The sequence below is a fragment of the Lontra canadensis genome, unplaced genomic scaffold (genome assembly GCF_010015895.1).
Source record: "Lontra canadensis isolate GAN:19392208 unplaced genomic scaffold, GSC_riverotter_1.0 scaffold12, whole genome shotgun sequence".
Classification (NCBI taxonomy): domain Eukaryota; kingdom Metazoa; phylum Chordata; class Mammalia; order Carnivora; family Mustelidae; genus Lontra; species Lontra canadensis.
The window spans coordinates 8,178,784-8,196,068 of NW_022631006.1; positions in this window are offsets into that span (position 1 = coordinate 8,178,784).

Sequence of the window (17,285 nt, forward strand, 5' to 3'; positions counted from 1 at the left end):
AAAGCAGGTAACTTGGTTTCCACTTTCAATCACAAACGCGTAACAGAAGAAAATATTTTAAACAAATGAAAATGAAAGCCCAACATAATATAATTTGGGGGTGCAGAGCCATGTGGACTGAAAAGAATAACTAAAGCTTCTACTTGAAGAAATTAGTAAAAGAAGAACAAAGTAAACTCAAGGTAGTAAGGGGAAAAAAGTAAACCAAGAACAGAAACCAGTGAAACAGAAACAAGAAATATAACAGAGAAAATAAATCCAAAATGGTTAAAACCCTCTAACTAGACTGACCAAGAAAAAGGAATGGGGGTGAGGGGATAAGGAGGGAGAAGGAGAGGGATGAAGGGAAGAGGGAGGGAGGGAGGGAGAGAGACAGAGACAGAGAGACACAGAGAGATATTGAGGGAAAGAACAGAAATTACCATCAGGGATGAAATGAGAAATTTCAATAGAGATCCTATAGACACTGAAGAAGTGATAAATTACAAACAAATTTACGACCATTAATATGACAACTAAGATGAAATGTCACATGCCCATACTCAATTACTTTAAGGTTATGAAGTGCTTTGATTGGCCCAACTTTGATTATATGTTTACTTCTTTCACTGGAGGTTCAGATTCACTCAAACCACGTATGTGGATTAGGGAAGCAAGAGAGGTACTAAGTAGGCAAAGAAAACACATGTCTATCTTCCCACATGGTCCATGTTTAACCTTATTATTTCATCTTTGCCATTGGTACCATTGGGTAGTCCCTGTCCTTAAGTCAATTTCTCTATGCCTTCCTCCAGAGAAAAATGTAGAAAATTAGCCAGTGAAATCTCTTGCCTGGTTCCTGCTTTATGATCTTTCTCTTTTTTTTGCTAGCCAGGTTCATTTGACATCATCTTCCATAGTTCTTGACACAAACTTATAACTGCTTAAAAGTTAAAATCCTGCAAATCCAACTCTGCTCCAAATTCTAAAATCAATCTTGAACTTGGTCACTGGAAAATTAAGCAGTTCAAAAGTTTTAGCATGAGGTCTCTTCAGCTGAGTATTCTTTTTTGACTTTGGGTTCAGATACACGTTCCTTGGGCATTTACTTTGGTCCTAACATCATGACGCTCAAGTCCCCAGAGGCTAGGACAATGGCTCTGTATAGTCTTTCCAGTACTGCTATTCTCAATCCTCAGCTCTATAGCTGGGCCCTACCCTATGAGATTGGACTTCTCTGGAGTTAGCTCATGTAATCACAAGTCACTGAGCCTTGTTCTCCTGATAAGGTGTTCTGAGATGTTCCTGACTCTCTTTCAGTTTGGATATTATGTATCATCAAGGCATAACTAAAGGTTCTTCCTAAATGAACTCAGAATTACTGGAAACATTATTTCTGAAAAAAAAATTGGATTAGGATGTAAACAACATATGCCATTCTTTAAAACTTCCTAAAAGCACCTTAAAGCAAATTAACTGTCAACATACTAATATGTGAATATGCCTGGCTTTGTGAGCAACCTAAAATACTATCTTATTTAATCTTCACACAATTCTATAAGGCAAATACTAAACTCTCTTTTTTATAAATGTGTAAATTAAGTAAATTTCTCAAATTCAAAGATTGCTATGTTATATTTAAATGTGCAGACTTTTAATTCATTCCTGAAATCTTTCATTTACTCTCTTGACTTTGAGACTATACACTTTGCCATTATTTTCATTCTCCTTTATAGTCTCTTCTTTCTCCATATATGCAGAACATTGACATCAGTTTTCCTTTTCCTGCCCATTGGCCTCTCCAAGAACAATATCACTAGTCTCACTGTTTCATTACTTACTGTTAAAAAAAAAAATCAGTAAAATAAGAACATCACACACAAAAAAGAAAAAGTTATATTTACCAAATAACTGACCCAATTCATTTCTCTAAAATAGGAATAGTAAAATAACAAAAGTACAAAAAAAAATAGCAAAAACAAAACAAAAATTCAACTGAGAAACATCCAAAAGGATAGGACAGAAAAGTAAGAGAAGATTGATCTCTGACCTTCTAGTTTTGTGCAAAATTCTAGGTATTTAACAAAATTTTAAATTAAAAAAATAATCTGTATATATGTAAGAGTAGATAGATGATTCTGGTATTGAGAATTTCTTCAGTTTCAAGGGAGAGAAACCCAGGTCTAATTGGCTTAAGCAATAAGTCACCTCATATAATTTTTGAAAAGTTAAGGAGTAGATGTTACTGGGTTCAAGTGGTCAAAATGTGTCATCTACTCTTTCTGCTGTTTTTCTATGTCAAATTCATTTTTATTCTGAATATCCTCAACTGGTAATGGAGATGTCTATTAAATCAGGCTTATATCCTACCAGCAAAGCAACTATGCCTGAAACAGAGCATAGTTCTCTTGATAAACAGAAATTTCAAGAAGGGTTCTCAGTGGCTTGGCTTCTGTCATAAGTCCCTCCTGAACCATTTACTATGACCAAGTGGATACAGTACTATAATTGTCCAGTTCTAAGTCACAATCTCATCAACAGCTGAGGAAATTGTCGGCCTCATCTGAACATCATAGACTGAGAATAGCAGAGGACAGTTTTCCCAATGGCAAATCAGGGTGCTCTATTGTCAGAAAATTCACCTATGGTGATACTTTATACCTGGAAAGTGGTGTTTTGTCTTCTCCACAGCAAAAATTATTCACATTTTATAAATGAACAAAACAAAATTCAGGGAGGATTAAATTAAAAGTCACATAGTAAAAAGTAATACTGGACTTTAATTTCTATTTCCTACCCTTAAAGTCAATATTCTTTCCAGTGTTCAATGATTGCAATTTTTCTACAAAGGAGAGTACATTTTCTAGAGTAAAAAACAAACAAACAAACAAACAAAAAAGCCTTATGGAAGCTTAAATTTATCCAAATACAAGTGTATAATTTGATGTTCTCACTTATGCTCATTCAGAATATTACAATGGACATCAAAATAGAAAGAGATATTGCAACAGTCACTGAGTTCACATTTTAATGGACATTTCTCTACCCTCACACCCTGGCTTTAACATATATAAATAATTTCCCCAAATGGTCCAGACATATCACAGTCAAAGTCTACAGGTAAGAAACAGCAACCCTCTGTGCAAAGCTTGATGTCATAACATCACCATGGCAACAATATCCCTGTAGAGAGGAGATGCAAATTTTGTTCTGAAAATTAATCAACTGCAGTAACAATCTTATTTACTGTCTCTGGCAAGTTGTGCAAATCTACATAAGACCAGTGACAATCTTTCAGTGCTCATTCCTATTAAATAAGAACACAGATCTTATTAAGAAAATAATTTTCCCCAAACCAAAATCACAAAACTATTCCTAGGGCATCTTGTAGAAAGTACCCAGTTATCACAGGTACTATAAACTTTTTAAAATTAAACACAGTAGGTAAACTTTCCACATACTGGTTCTCAGCTATCTTATTTTTTGACCTGACTTTTTAAATGTCTATTAGTTGCCTCCAGATTTATGCATAATAAAAATACCTTGAGAAATAGGATGTGAAGTGATACAGAATAAGAAAATCCATCCACAATATATTTTAAAGAAAGAAAAATGTATGTTTTTCAGTCTAACCATGGTTGGAGCTGTCAAGACCCATTTGAAAAGAACAGGAGTTCATTTCACTGAGAGATGGTGATAGAGAGGCTTGACGCTGGAGTAAAATAAACTAGTATTTAAACCCTAATTCTACTGATGGATAGATGTAAAATGATCAAGTCTCTTAAGCTTTTTCAGTTTCTTCATGTAGAATAGGGATTGGAAATACCCCAGTTTTCCAAGATTCTTGAGCGCATTAGAGATAATATATATGAATTACTTGGCATGCACTAGGTCATCAAAAAAAGGCAAAGGAAAGCAAACCATCTGTACTTTTCACCAATACCTGAGCTCCTGGACTTCTTGCATACTTCTGATGGCTTGACCCTCGACTGACCCTCTGAATCTGACACTTAAGATTATCGCACTGGAATACTGGCACCTAGAAATACATTTTGCTGGACCAGGCTATGCCCCCACTCTACTTTGCTCAGAGATTATGGATCCTGCTCATTCAAATCTGTTCCTCTTTGTCCTCCCATCTCAGCCTTGAGGGCTCACACTGACACTTCCTCAATGCCTTGATCCATAACCAAAATGGGACCCATAAGGCTGATGGAAGAATCACACAAGCATATAAGACCTGGTCATCAGGGCAGAATGAGGTTATGTTAACCATTTGCTGCTCATCACCATTTTGAATCCTGTCCTCAGGGTCCACCTCTGGTGCCTAGTACCTTGGGTTATGGCTGTTCAAGTCTCACAGGTTTCTATTCCTGGCTTTCTTTTCTCCATGCTCCTTCCCAGTGTGACTCTAGATCTAGAGTTCACTTGGTCAGAAGCAGATCTCACTTTATGGCTTTCCGTAGAATACTGATAAACTCCTTCACAGCAAGCTATCAATGAATTACTTAGTTCAACACATCATCTTTCTTTGGTGGAACTGAAATTCTAATGAGAGAATTCTCTGAAATTTAGAGTAACAGGAAAATGTTCTCAGTCAAATTGTTGGTATAGCTGAAATATTGAACATGCATTCCCTTTCCTCTGAGTATAATTTCATTAGGCAAAACAATTCTGTATGCCTAATAATAAAAATAATATCAATTACTGGTCTTTACATAGTGTTGAGGGAGTGGGATCTTAGCTGAGTCACCCAATTTGTGAAGTTGGACAAGCTGCTCTTTCATCCTTTAAAAGTTCATATGGTTGCAAGAAACAAATCATAGGAAATACTTGAAATTTTCATAAACCTAGAGATATGAGTCTTAATGGGTGGGAGGAAACAGTGAAAGACAGGGCAGAAATAAAATACTTGCTAGCAATACCATTTTAGAATGAGAAGCTCCTGACTAGAGTTAAGTGTTCTGAAGTTCTCATGTAGGGTTATTAATTAATATTTGATATTACTAAACTATATATGTATATCAAAATTTGACTAGTAGTCTTTAAAAAACAAAATAAAAAAAAAACATAACATATATTTAACTTCCAAACAAGAAGGCAAAAAATGTATCAATTCAATGAAGGCAAGATAGGAGTGGGAGAAGTGAAAGAAAGAAAAAAAAAGAACAAATAGGAATCATAAGCACTATATAATTACTAGAAATATTAGAAATAATCCCAAATACCTGACCCAATAATCATAACAAATGTAAATGAGGTAAAATAACAGGTTCAAAACAGAGACTGTCACAGTAGATAAAATTCAAAATCTGTTCATATGAGTCAAAGCTAAAACATGGACACTGAAAGGGTGAGGGGAAAAAAGGATAAAAGCTGCTGAATCTATATTTTTGCCAGACAAAACCATCTTTTTAATATTGTATTTATTTGAGAGAAAGAGAGATAGGGGGAGAGAGAATGAGCAGGAGTGGAGGGGCAGATGGAGAGGGAGAAGCAGACTCAAGGCTGAGCAGGGAGCCCGATGCTGGACTTGATCCCAGGAGCTTGGGATCATGACCTGAGCTTAACAGACTGAGCCACCCAGGCACCCCCCAGACAAAACCATCTTTAGGAACAAAAGCATTCTTACTCACTACAGAGTATAGTGAAGTAGTTCTAATATTACTTTAGATGTATTATAGAATTGAACAAATAGGTAAATGTGGTATTGTTGAGAGCCAGGTTTTTTACAGTAAAAGAACACATACCATTCTAACTGGAGTAAGGTGGTATCTCAATGTTGTTTTGATTTGACTCTCCTTGATGGCTAGTGGTGATGAACATTTTTTCATGTGTCTGATAGCCATTTGTAGGTCTTCATTGGAGAATTGTCTGTTCATGTCTTCTGCACATTTTTTGACATGATTATCTGTTTTGTGTGTACTGAGTTTGAGGAGTTCTTTATAGATCTTGGATATCAGCCCTTTGTCTATACTGTCATTTGTGAATATCTTCTCCCATTCTGTGGGTTGCCTTTGTTTTGTTGACTGTTTCCTTTGCTGTGCAGAAGCTTTTGATCTTGATGAAGACGGTAAACAACATGTGTTGGAGAGGATGTGGGGAAAGGGGAACCCTCTTACAGTGTTGGTGGGAATGCAAGTTTGTGCAGCCACTTTGGAAAACAGTGTGGAGATTCCTTAAGAAATTAAAAATAGAGCTTCAGTATGACCCTGCAATTGCACTACTGGGTATTTACCCCAAAGATGTAGTGAAAAGAAAGGCCATCTGTACCCCAATGTTCATAGCAGCAATGGCCACAGTTGCCAAACTGGAAAGAACAAATATGCGCTTCAACGGACAAATGGATAAAGAAGATGTGGTTCCATATATACTACGAAGTATTATGCCTCCATCAGAAAGGATGAATACCCAACTTTTGTATCAATGGATGGGACTGGAAGAGATTATGCTGAGTGAAATAAGTCAAGCAGAGAGAGTCAATTATATGGTTTTGCTTCTTTGTGGAGCATAAGGAATAACACAGAGGACATGGGGAGATGGAGAGGAGAAGGGAATTGGAGAAAATTGGAGAGAGAGACAGACCATGAGAGACTGCGGACCCCGAGGAACTAACTGAGGGCTTTGGAGGGGAGGGAGAGTGGGAGGTTCGGTGAGCCTGGTGTTAGGTATTGTCGGGGGCAGGTATTGCATGGAGCACTGGATGTGCATAAACAATGAATTCTGGAATACTGAAAGGAAATTAAAAAAATAAATAAAATTAAAAAAGAAAACACATACCCATCCACACAGAAACCATACACACATACACAAGTATACATACACACATGCCCATACATACATGCATATATATATATCTCATACATATTTTAGAAATCATGGAAAAAAGAGAGGATACATACAAAATACTTGAAATTTTAAAAGGTCATAGCAGGGACGCCTGGGTGGCTCAGTTAGTTAAGTGGCTTCCTTTGGCTTAGGTCATGATCCCAGCCTCCTGGGATCTAGTCCCACATCAGGCTCCTTGCTCAGCAGGGAGCCTGCTTCTCCCTCTGCCTCTGCTGCCACTCTGCCTGCCTGTGCGCTCACTCTCTCTCTCTGACAAATAAATAAATAAAATCTTAAAAAAAAAAAAGATTAAAAAAAAAGGTCATAGCAGAGATATAATCAGATTTTGAAGATATCAAGAGGATGTTTTTAATTACTATGCCAATGAATTTGAAAACCTAGACAAACTTTAAAGTTCCTATAAATTACTTATTAGTAATTTATACCAAATGTTCAAATGTTTTTATAAACTTTTCCAAAGAACAAAGAATGAGCAAATCTTTATTAAATTATTTTCTTTATAATTTATTTATAATTTATTAAATTATTTTATGAGAATAGCAAAACTTGACCTAAAATCAGATAAGAACAGTATAAAAATGAAAAAGTACAGACTAATCCCGCTCACAAAATAATGCACATATCTGAAATAAAATATCAAGACAAACATAAATATATAAAACAGTTCATCATCATCAACTTAAATGTATATTAGAGATGTTAGAATAGTTTATTAGAAAATCAGTTATTAGGGGCACCTGGGTGGCTCAGTCGTTAAGCGTCTGCCTTCAGCTTGGGTCATGATCCCAGGGTTCTGGGATTGAGCCCCACATCAGGTTCTCTGCTCAGCGGGAAGCCTGCTTCTTCCTCTCTCACTCCCCCTGACTGTGTTCCCTCTCTCACAGTCTCTCTCTCTGTCAAATAAAAAAAAATAAAAATAAATTAAAAAAAAAATCTTAAAAAAAAAAAGAATATCAGTTATTAGCATAATTTTCCAAATGATGAAGAAAACCATACAGCCATCTCAACAGATGAATTAAAGCATTCAATAACATTTAACATCTATCCATCGTAAAAATTAATTCTAAAAGGGAACTTTCCTTAACCTATTAAAACATACCTTAAAAAACCTACAGTAAACATCACTAGTAATGGCTTAAAAAAAACCCCACATTTCTTTAAAATCAAAAATGATACAAGTATGCTAGCAAATATTGTAGCTTGAAAAATAAGCCTTCTAAAAAATAATAAGTAAATAAATGAATGACATATGTGGATAATTTTATGAAAATTATAAAACTTTTGAAAGTATTGAAAAAGATAAATGATGCATAAATATATCATGCTTATATTAAGAAGATACTGTTAAAGCTATTGAGATTTTCAAACTAACCAATAAATGTATGTAATTTGATGAAAATCCTAAAACTATTTTTTCATAGAAAATTATAAACCAATTTAATAATTTTTTAGAACAGCTAAAAAATCAAAAAGTGTTACAAAAACCTGATGATTAAAGGAGGAAACATTACTTAACAAATAGCAAGGTTTATTAAGCCAAGTTAGTTTAGAGAGTTGATAGGAATGCATTGATTTAGAAATAAAATGACCAGTAGAACAGAGTCCAGAGCTCAGAATCTTACCAGCAAATATAAAGAAAAGTGATCCCTAACAAAGTGGCACTGCAAATCCGTGGGAAAAGGTGCTGAGTAAAATTTTCATATAAAAGAAAGTGAAATAAGATTCCTACCTCACATTGTACACAAAGCCCAGTAACATTAAGTAAATTTGCTTTTATAAAAGTAAAACATTAAAACTTTCAGCAGAGATTGACACTGCCCTCTCCCACTGTCTCCTAATGCTCTCTGTGTGCTAGTTGGTGTTGTCTGGCACCTCTTTTGTAGAACAGGGCAGCTAAAACTACAGCATCCACCTCAGCCAATTAAAATCCCAGACCTAGGACTGAGAACAAGAATGAGGTTCATTTGAAGTAGGAGGGCAGGCACAGTAGTGCTGTTTAAGATTAAAATGTTTATACCGCTTAGTAAACCAGTGAAAACTTACCATGAACAACTGGGTTTTTCAAGAAGGCTCCTGACTGGGTGGGCAGCCAATCAATAAGGCAGACACAGAGCTGAGCTGGAAACAGAGAATGAAGATGCCGTTGATGCATTCCAGCAGTGGACAGGTGCGCATGGAGGCAGAAAGAACTTGGTGCTTTTCTCCAGAACTGTGCTCCCAGGTAAGGCACAGTATTCTAAACCGAAGAGCCACAATTTGGTTTCAACACATTCTGACTGCCATGATAGGTTTTCTTCAGTCTTTTCTACTCCTTGATTCATTTTTAATTGTATGTAAGATCATTGGCATATGCACACAGGTTCATTGCATTTTATGTTCCAAATAGACAATGATAAGCAAAGCTGGGCATGAAAGGACTTACCCAGCTCTTAGAAATTTTTGTATGACTTTCAGTCCTTTGAACTTTGATAATTAGGCCCTCATAAATAAACCCTTGTCAAATAATCCTAATTTGAACTGTGATTTCTGTTTTCTGGGACTCTGATTCATATACCTTTTTTTTTTTTTTCAAGCCTGACACCAAATCAGAATGTTTGATGGCAAAATCTCTGTCCATTGGTTGGTATAACCTATTCTGGACGAGGTCTTGAATTCTGAATCCAAGGAGGGTCCAGAAAAATTAGATAGCCAGCAGGAGGGACCAGAATTAGATAGCCAGCAGTCTCACACCACAGCGAATATAAACCCAAATGTGTTTTCCTGGAAATTAGGATGACAGGTAATGAAATGAGTTCCTGGGAAGCACAGTTCTACACTCAGGAATATGTAACATGCAATCCATAGACCATGGAATGGAAGCAAGCATATTAAGCCCCTATCTATTTCAGTAACAGATTTCTTACTTCCTTGCATAAACTTGAAAGTTTATACCAATAAACTTCTAAAGCTCTTGGTGTATGAAAAAAATGTGTTAATAATGAGGAATTTATTCATGAAGTCATGTTAAACACCTTACTGTTTACATATTTTAAAAATAAAGATGCAAAAATTAACCACAAATCAAAAAATAAGATGCAATATTTCTCAGGTCTAAAGATCCCTTTACCTTCACCCACTGAAGATGATATTAACTCTGGGATCATGGGAGTTTTAGTTCCTGAGAGGCTTGTGAAGTTCAAGATCCTTAAGCATGCTAGTGACCGTTGGGAGGATTTGTTTTGCTCTGTGTTATTTTTCTATGCTGTCAGATAATTAGCAGTACTTAAATTCTATCTTTTTAAAGCTCTCCGCTTTTCTCCACCCTGTTTTTTAAAAAATTGTTTCTGATATTAATGACAGAAGACATTTCAGAACTCGGCTCCAACTACTTTTCCAGTGTTATCTTCTATTGATCTATCTAACAGCCTCTCCCCAGCCTCTCCCTGCTCCTGGCACAGCCGTAAAGTGATACTCCTATTGCAGACAATGTTGCACATCCTTTCTTCCCTATGTACTTCATGTATTCTCTTCCCATCTGGAATTCCCTCTCCACCTTTCTCACTGAACCCTTTCTAGCAGCTGCCTCTTCACAGTGTCTTTCCACTCCTTTTCACACTTAATTGTCTTAGGGCTCTATTATATTCAGGGACCAGAAGTCCCTTCCCTCCTCCCTACATTTTCCTGAGCAGGTGTGGTCTTTCCTGCCCTGAAATATTACCTCAGATTTAAGTCAACCTGCTCTGCATGTGGTGAGAAACTATCATGTGTCAGGTACCCTACAAAGCCCTGGCTATACAAAGACTGCCAGGGTGGCACACTGAAGAAGTTGGAAGACAACAGACCTTGATCAAAGGAGCATATTAACAATAGTCCATCCTGGAGGCACATGCAAAGGCTATGTGAGCACAAATGCTATAAACTGGAGAGATGATGAAAGGCTGGTGTGCCTGGGTGGCTCAGTTGTTAAATGTCTGCCTTCAGCTTAGGTCAGGATCCACAAGATCCCCGCATCAGGCTCCCTGTTTAGGGGGAAGCCTGCTTCTCCCTCTCCCACTCTCCCTGCTTGTGTTCCCTCTCTCGCTCTGTCTTTTCTCTGTCAAATAATAAATAAAATCTTAAAAAAAAAAAATCACGAAAGGCTATGCACGATGGGCAGGAAAGAGTTAAAGACATGTCCCTACGGATTCTGGTCTGCAGTGTTTCATTGCAAAGTCACATTTATAGAGTTTCTGTTCCTGTAAGAGTGAAGACCAAAAAAAAAAAAAAAAAAAAAAAAAATCTTAGATCAGCTACTGTGTCTTCCAAACTTCCTGCAGCCCCGTCTTCTCGTCCAGAATCACAGGGCAAAGACTAAAATGCCTTTGAGAACACAAGGCCCCTCTCTGACTACATCAAATCCCCTTGGACAGGTACTCATTGCACCAAGTCTCTCTCTCTCTCTGGGCATTTGGCATAGCAGCAATTTTGAATTTTTAAAAATATGTCCATTTGGTGATTTTCTATAATGCAATACTGTAAAGCCACAGACCATGGCTCCCTCATTTCTCCCATCCTTGCATCTTCAGCACCTATCACAATGCCTGCCACATTAAAACACTCAATAAAGAAATGTCAAAGAAGAGCCAATAAATGATAATACTATTATCAACTAAGCAACTCCATAAGTTCAGATACAATGTCTCACATAATTCTTCTAGTAACCCTATTTTAAATATAAGATAACTGAGTCTTTGAGAGCTAAAAAATGGAAGGTTTATGATTTGAACCCAGGTCCAACTGTCCTTGCTGCAGCCACACTCTTAGCTACACTACCATATAGTAAAGTCTATGCCCTAATGGAAAAAGGGGAGGAGGCTGTCTACAGCAAGTTTCCAGAAACAGCAAGGGCTGGAAGCAACAGACAGAATGCAAAGTCATTTTTAGCAAGTCCATCTGACACTGAATGTGGAAGTGCTGAATTCCTGCTGATTTCCACTCCAAAAAAACAAACTGGAAATCACTTAAATATCCAGAATAAGAAAATGGTTAAATCAGTTATGGCACACCTATGTGGTAGAATATAATTTAATCATCAAGTTATATTTTATAAGAATATGGGGAAATGTTCAAGGTACAGCATTAGATAGAAAAGGCAGATTATAAAAAAGCCAACATACCATACATGAATTTTATTTTGTTTTGTTTTTATATACTCTTCTTAATTTTTATTTTTGGAAGTAATATATGTGTAGAACTTAAAAAGTAATATACTAGTACAAGATTTGTTATGAAAACCAGTGATCCCTTGACCTACCTTTCTTCCTCCCTAGCACTTCTCTAAGTATAAATCAGAAATAAAGAATACTCACATTCCTCAACTGTTTCTTCTTGCATTTGCCTTCATGTTTCAGAACACTGCCACCATTAGACCAGGCATGGATCTAGTTCCAGGACAGTGACCTAATATCAGATCATTCTTGCTAGACAACACAAGTATTTCTTTCTTGGGATCTTCTAAGACTGAACCATCAGGATGGTGCTTACTTGCTGATTTGGGGTGACTCTTTCATTTCTATCAGATACAGGATGAGTTCAGACCCTGGACTACCAACTTTCTACTGTTGACCTTTGGCCTACAGCCACATACACAGGTCCATGCCAGGGATCTCAGCCATCCATGTTCTGATTATCTAACCCTTCAGGAATATAGCATGAATATGGGGTGTGTGGTGATGGCAGGAATTCTTTAGCCTGGATGCCCTTGCCACTGGTGCTGTCCACTGTCAGGCAGCCCTGCAGAACTGCTGGGCATCTCCTTCAGAGTTCCTGAGACTCTTGCTCCACACTACCATCAGGCCCCTCTCATCCCTTTTCACTAATTGTGTCCAGTGGATGAAGAAGTAGCATGCTCCAGGGTCAGGCTTCAGCTGTGCCAGACAAGAGGCAGACAGTCCTTTTATGAATGGGACTATTCTTCGTCCTCCACGTAACTTCCCTTATTTACTTTTGCTGGTGATGGTGGATAGAAAATAGAGATGTGGCCAACAACAAAATAGATCACATCCTAGGAAGAGGGGCACAATAGTTTAAAGCATTCCAGAGAAGACAGGTGGAAGGATGTTGTTAAACAGTTACATTATGAAATCTTGATTTGTAAATTTAACAAGACCAGAAAACTACTTTTCATTCCCATATTCCTGTGTACTTTAGGTAAGACTTGCATTTGTGATCATTATCAATATAACACACTAGCAGCTTCTCAGAGTCGCTGGAAACCAGTATTCACAGAAAGTAACAATTTAACTGTCATTAAACAAGTGGAATTAGAGAACTGCAGAGCAAGATCTATATTATTTCAATACAAATAGATTCTGAAGAAATATTGCATTATGCGTAATAATACCCTTGTTATCTTTTTTCTCAGGGGGGTGGGGAGATCTAAAATTAGGCAAGGATGTCATGGTTGACAATAAAGAACACACAACACTAAATGTAAATATCTCTTCTTTTCTCTACATCTGCAGTTAATCAAATCTGGATATTTTACATGGGCCCGTGACCTTCATCACACGTTTTAAATTGAATTATTTATGTAAAAAAAAGACACCATGAAAGTATTATCCTGCATTCTACATACCTTAGGGGAGGCCCTATTTATAACTCACAGTGCCACTACTTCTTGATTTCATAATTTTAGACATCATCTATTGAGCTCCTTCCCTAGAAGATCAGAAATTATCTTTCTTAAACTTCTTTGACTTCATATATACATAAACTTATGTGTGTGTGTGTGTGTGTGTGTGTATACACATACATAAATTCAGACCCCAAAATAAATAACAAGTTTTTTTCTGTAACACTGTTAACATACTAGAGTCCCCAGGGAAGTACTAGGATCATTTTCACAGCCAATTTTTGCCTTTTTTGGATGTCCTAGGTCCTGGCTTCATTCCCAGATTAGGTCTTGGCTCCTGCTAGGAGTCAACCAACTGCTCAAATGCAGAGACTTAGAAGCCAAAGGACTGGAAAAGAAGATCTTGAAGAATGAGCCAGACTGTCAGCTATCCAACAGGCTGTATCAGGTGGAGGGGGGCTCCTGCCAACCATCACAAGGGATTCCAGGGTAGAGCACAGAACATCTGGGACAAGCTACAGGGAGTTCAAGGGTGGAACTGTTCTAAACCTAAGTCCCGACATAACCTAACTCCATCTGATTATGTTCCATGAGGGTCTTTTTATCCCTTCCTGTCATGTTTTCTCCTTTTCTACACCTTTCAACAGTAACTCCCACTATTAACAGATAATAAAATTCCTTTCTGCCTTGTTTGAAAGCCCCAGCAGAACGTGAGTTAGCCTTATTAGTTATGCCTTATGAGTTGCCAAAAAATCTATATCCAGGGTAGAGTGTAAGCCTGAGAAGTTTATAGGTCCTCATAAGATTAGCAGGATTGTGCTCAACCTTTCTATATACTCTATAGAAAGCAGGGCTCCCAGGAAGACCAAGAGCTTTGCTGAAATATGGAAAAAAAAAAATACAGTGTCAGCTTTCCTGTGTTCATGGACAAGAGTATTGAGCAATAATGAACAAGAGGGGGGCGCCTGGGTGGCTCAGTGGGTTAAGCCTCTGGTTTCCGCTCAGGTTGTGATCTCAGGATCCTGGGAACCAGCCCTGTGTTGGGCTCTCTGTTCAGCAGGGAGCCTGCTTCCCCCTCTCTCTCTGCCTACTTGTGATCTCTCTCTCTCTCTCTGCAAATAAAATCCTAAAAAAAAAAAAAAAAAGAACAAAAGGAGTGTTGAGCAAACAATGTGCAGATATGAGTTGTTAAGCAATAAGGAATGGAGAAACAGCCTGGCCTAAGAATCAGAGGCAGCAGTTTCAAGCACATCCCTCCCACAATTACATCTCTAAATCCTAATGGAATGATGGGGTTAATAGTAGCATTTTGTCTCAGAAAGCATTTTCCCTTTCAGAAGTGCTCTCCATTGTGATCTATTACTATATTCTTACTTTAGCCTAGACTAAACATTTAATTTTAATACACTTCCCCTCATTTGTTGGGCATTCTACCTGTCTTTATATTTAGAAGTAATAAATCCACAAGGAGTCCTTGTGGTATGACAAGTGTATTGACTATGGTAGCAAATACATGGACCTAGGTAAGTGATAAAATGTATAGAACCTAATACACACATATATAACAATGAGTACAGGTAAAACTGGGGAAATCAAAATATGATCTTTGGATTGTATAAATGCTAGTATCTTGGTAGTGGTGATAATATGCTGTTTTGCAAAATGTTACCTTTTGGGGGAAACTAGGCAAAGTGTACAAGAGATCCCTCTGTATTATCTCTTACAAATTAATGTGCATCTGCAATTCTCAAATTACAATCTTTAAAAATAATACTGAGTCAAGCTAAAAACATACTAAATACAATACAGTCTATCCTCTACCTTAAAAAAATATGGTTCATGACTATCTAAAATTTTAGGTTCCATTTTCATATTCTCTTACTCTTGGGGTTTTTTACCCTAGAGTACCCATGCCAGGTACACCCCTCTTTTCGTACCTTGGGCTCCACATACCCTGCACAAGACATCTGGAATGCCCATTGTGGATTCCCAGTAGAACATATCCCTTCCACCTCTTTAGGAGCCTCTCCTTAGTCATCTCAGCAGGCTCAGAGCCCCACAAGCCTGAAATTCTGGAGGCCTCAATGCTCAGGGCTGGGCTGTGGGAAAGAGCTGGGGCACTGCAGCCTCTTATCTCTTTGGCCCTGCTAACTCTTCGCACTTTGTGGAGGGCCATAGTCAGAAAAGGACCAGGGTGTGGCCTAGGCCAGGGATCTCTCTTGTCAAAGTGTGAGAGGAGTGCCAATCATTATAACCATTTTATAGATAAAATAGAGACTTGGGAAAATTATGCCTCATGCAGCTGATAACTGGTAATAGCAAGTTTCAAGCCAGATCTCTCCAAGTTTAGGGGTCTCTGTATTGTTTGGATGGAGGTTTCTGTGATTTCTCCTGTATAACTGACCATCTAAACCTGTACTTGTGAGGCTTAAGAGTTGTTTGTGAGACTTCTGCTGCATAAGGGATGTTGGGAGCCTGGTTAGTTGACATTAGCTGGCCTCCCGGTCAGAATAGGCCCTTCTGGTCTGGATGCTAAGAGCAATAAATTTTGCCTTGCATCCCCCTGGCTCCAGGTTGGACTGGCCCCCTGAATGGAATCTGGGAGGAGAGGAAAGCCCACCTAGCCCAGGCTCAAATATGTAAAAAGACATGATAACATAGGAATGCAGCTTGCTCCAAACTGCACATAGACAAATAAATGTTTAACTTCAGACCCCATCATTTGCCCTATAAATATGGCCCTTATGGGGATGGTCAGTTCCCCCTTATGGGGAAGACACTGCCCAGGCCTCTCAAATGGGACTCCAACCAGGCTGCCTTCATGGGGCTTCCCCAGCTAATGAGGCTGGATGTTATTGGTACACAATTTGATGTAACTCTGACTTACTGTCCCTCAGTGCTTACTGTGGCCTTCATCTACATGCAGATTTCCTTTTCTTCTTCCTGTTTCTGTTGGAGTTTTAAATCAATAAAGTGGTTTTTTTCCCCCCTTCAAAACTGACAGTATGGCCTCCATGAATCTTTTGTTTGGAACAGCCTCTTGGAAACCTGAGTAAAACATCCATTTCACTGTCTTTACGGAGTCAACCAAGTGCCTTCCTATGTTTTCATAGCTGTCATAATTATGAGCTGGATTTACAAGTTGTCTTTCTCAGGATTTATATATTCATTTAATGGGATGGATTAGTATTGAAATTGAACTCATTTCAGGATATATTCACTGAAAACCTATTTCACAGCTGTTTAGACACCGCTCATTATTTTCAGGGCCAGCCCATTATTCTTGAATTAACTCATGTACCAACTCTTCAACACAAAAAATAGATGCTAAACTTAAATAAGTGTATAATACAGTCGCCATTACAAAGACTAATGCATTCGCAGGCATTTCTGAGACACCTCCATGCATTTTGTCTTGTTTTTTTTTTTTCATTATTTCCAGAAGTTTCTCTCTAGTCCTTGAATAATAAACTGATTAGATAGACTGATATACAAAATCTACCCTCTTTTCCCCCAGGTAGAGAGATGGAAATGAGTTAGACAAAGTGTAAGGTGGACAGTTGGAAAGAAATGGAAGTGGAGGAGAACAACAGAACAGTTAAGAGCTAGAAATGCTTCTTAATTTGTCAACTAGAGCCCCCCTGGGACCTCTCACTTGTAAACTTTAAGAAATGTCAGGTACATCCTTCCTCCTTCTGGTCAAAACGTCCTATTCAGTTCCTTTGGGTATCCTAACTATTTCCTGCTGATGGAGTGGTTTAGGTATATGGGATTGACTTTACCCTGCATCATGCTGAGGGAACCGAGTGGTCTATCCTGTCAGCTGGGGGAAAACAAATTCTCCTTTACACTCAGTGAGATAATA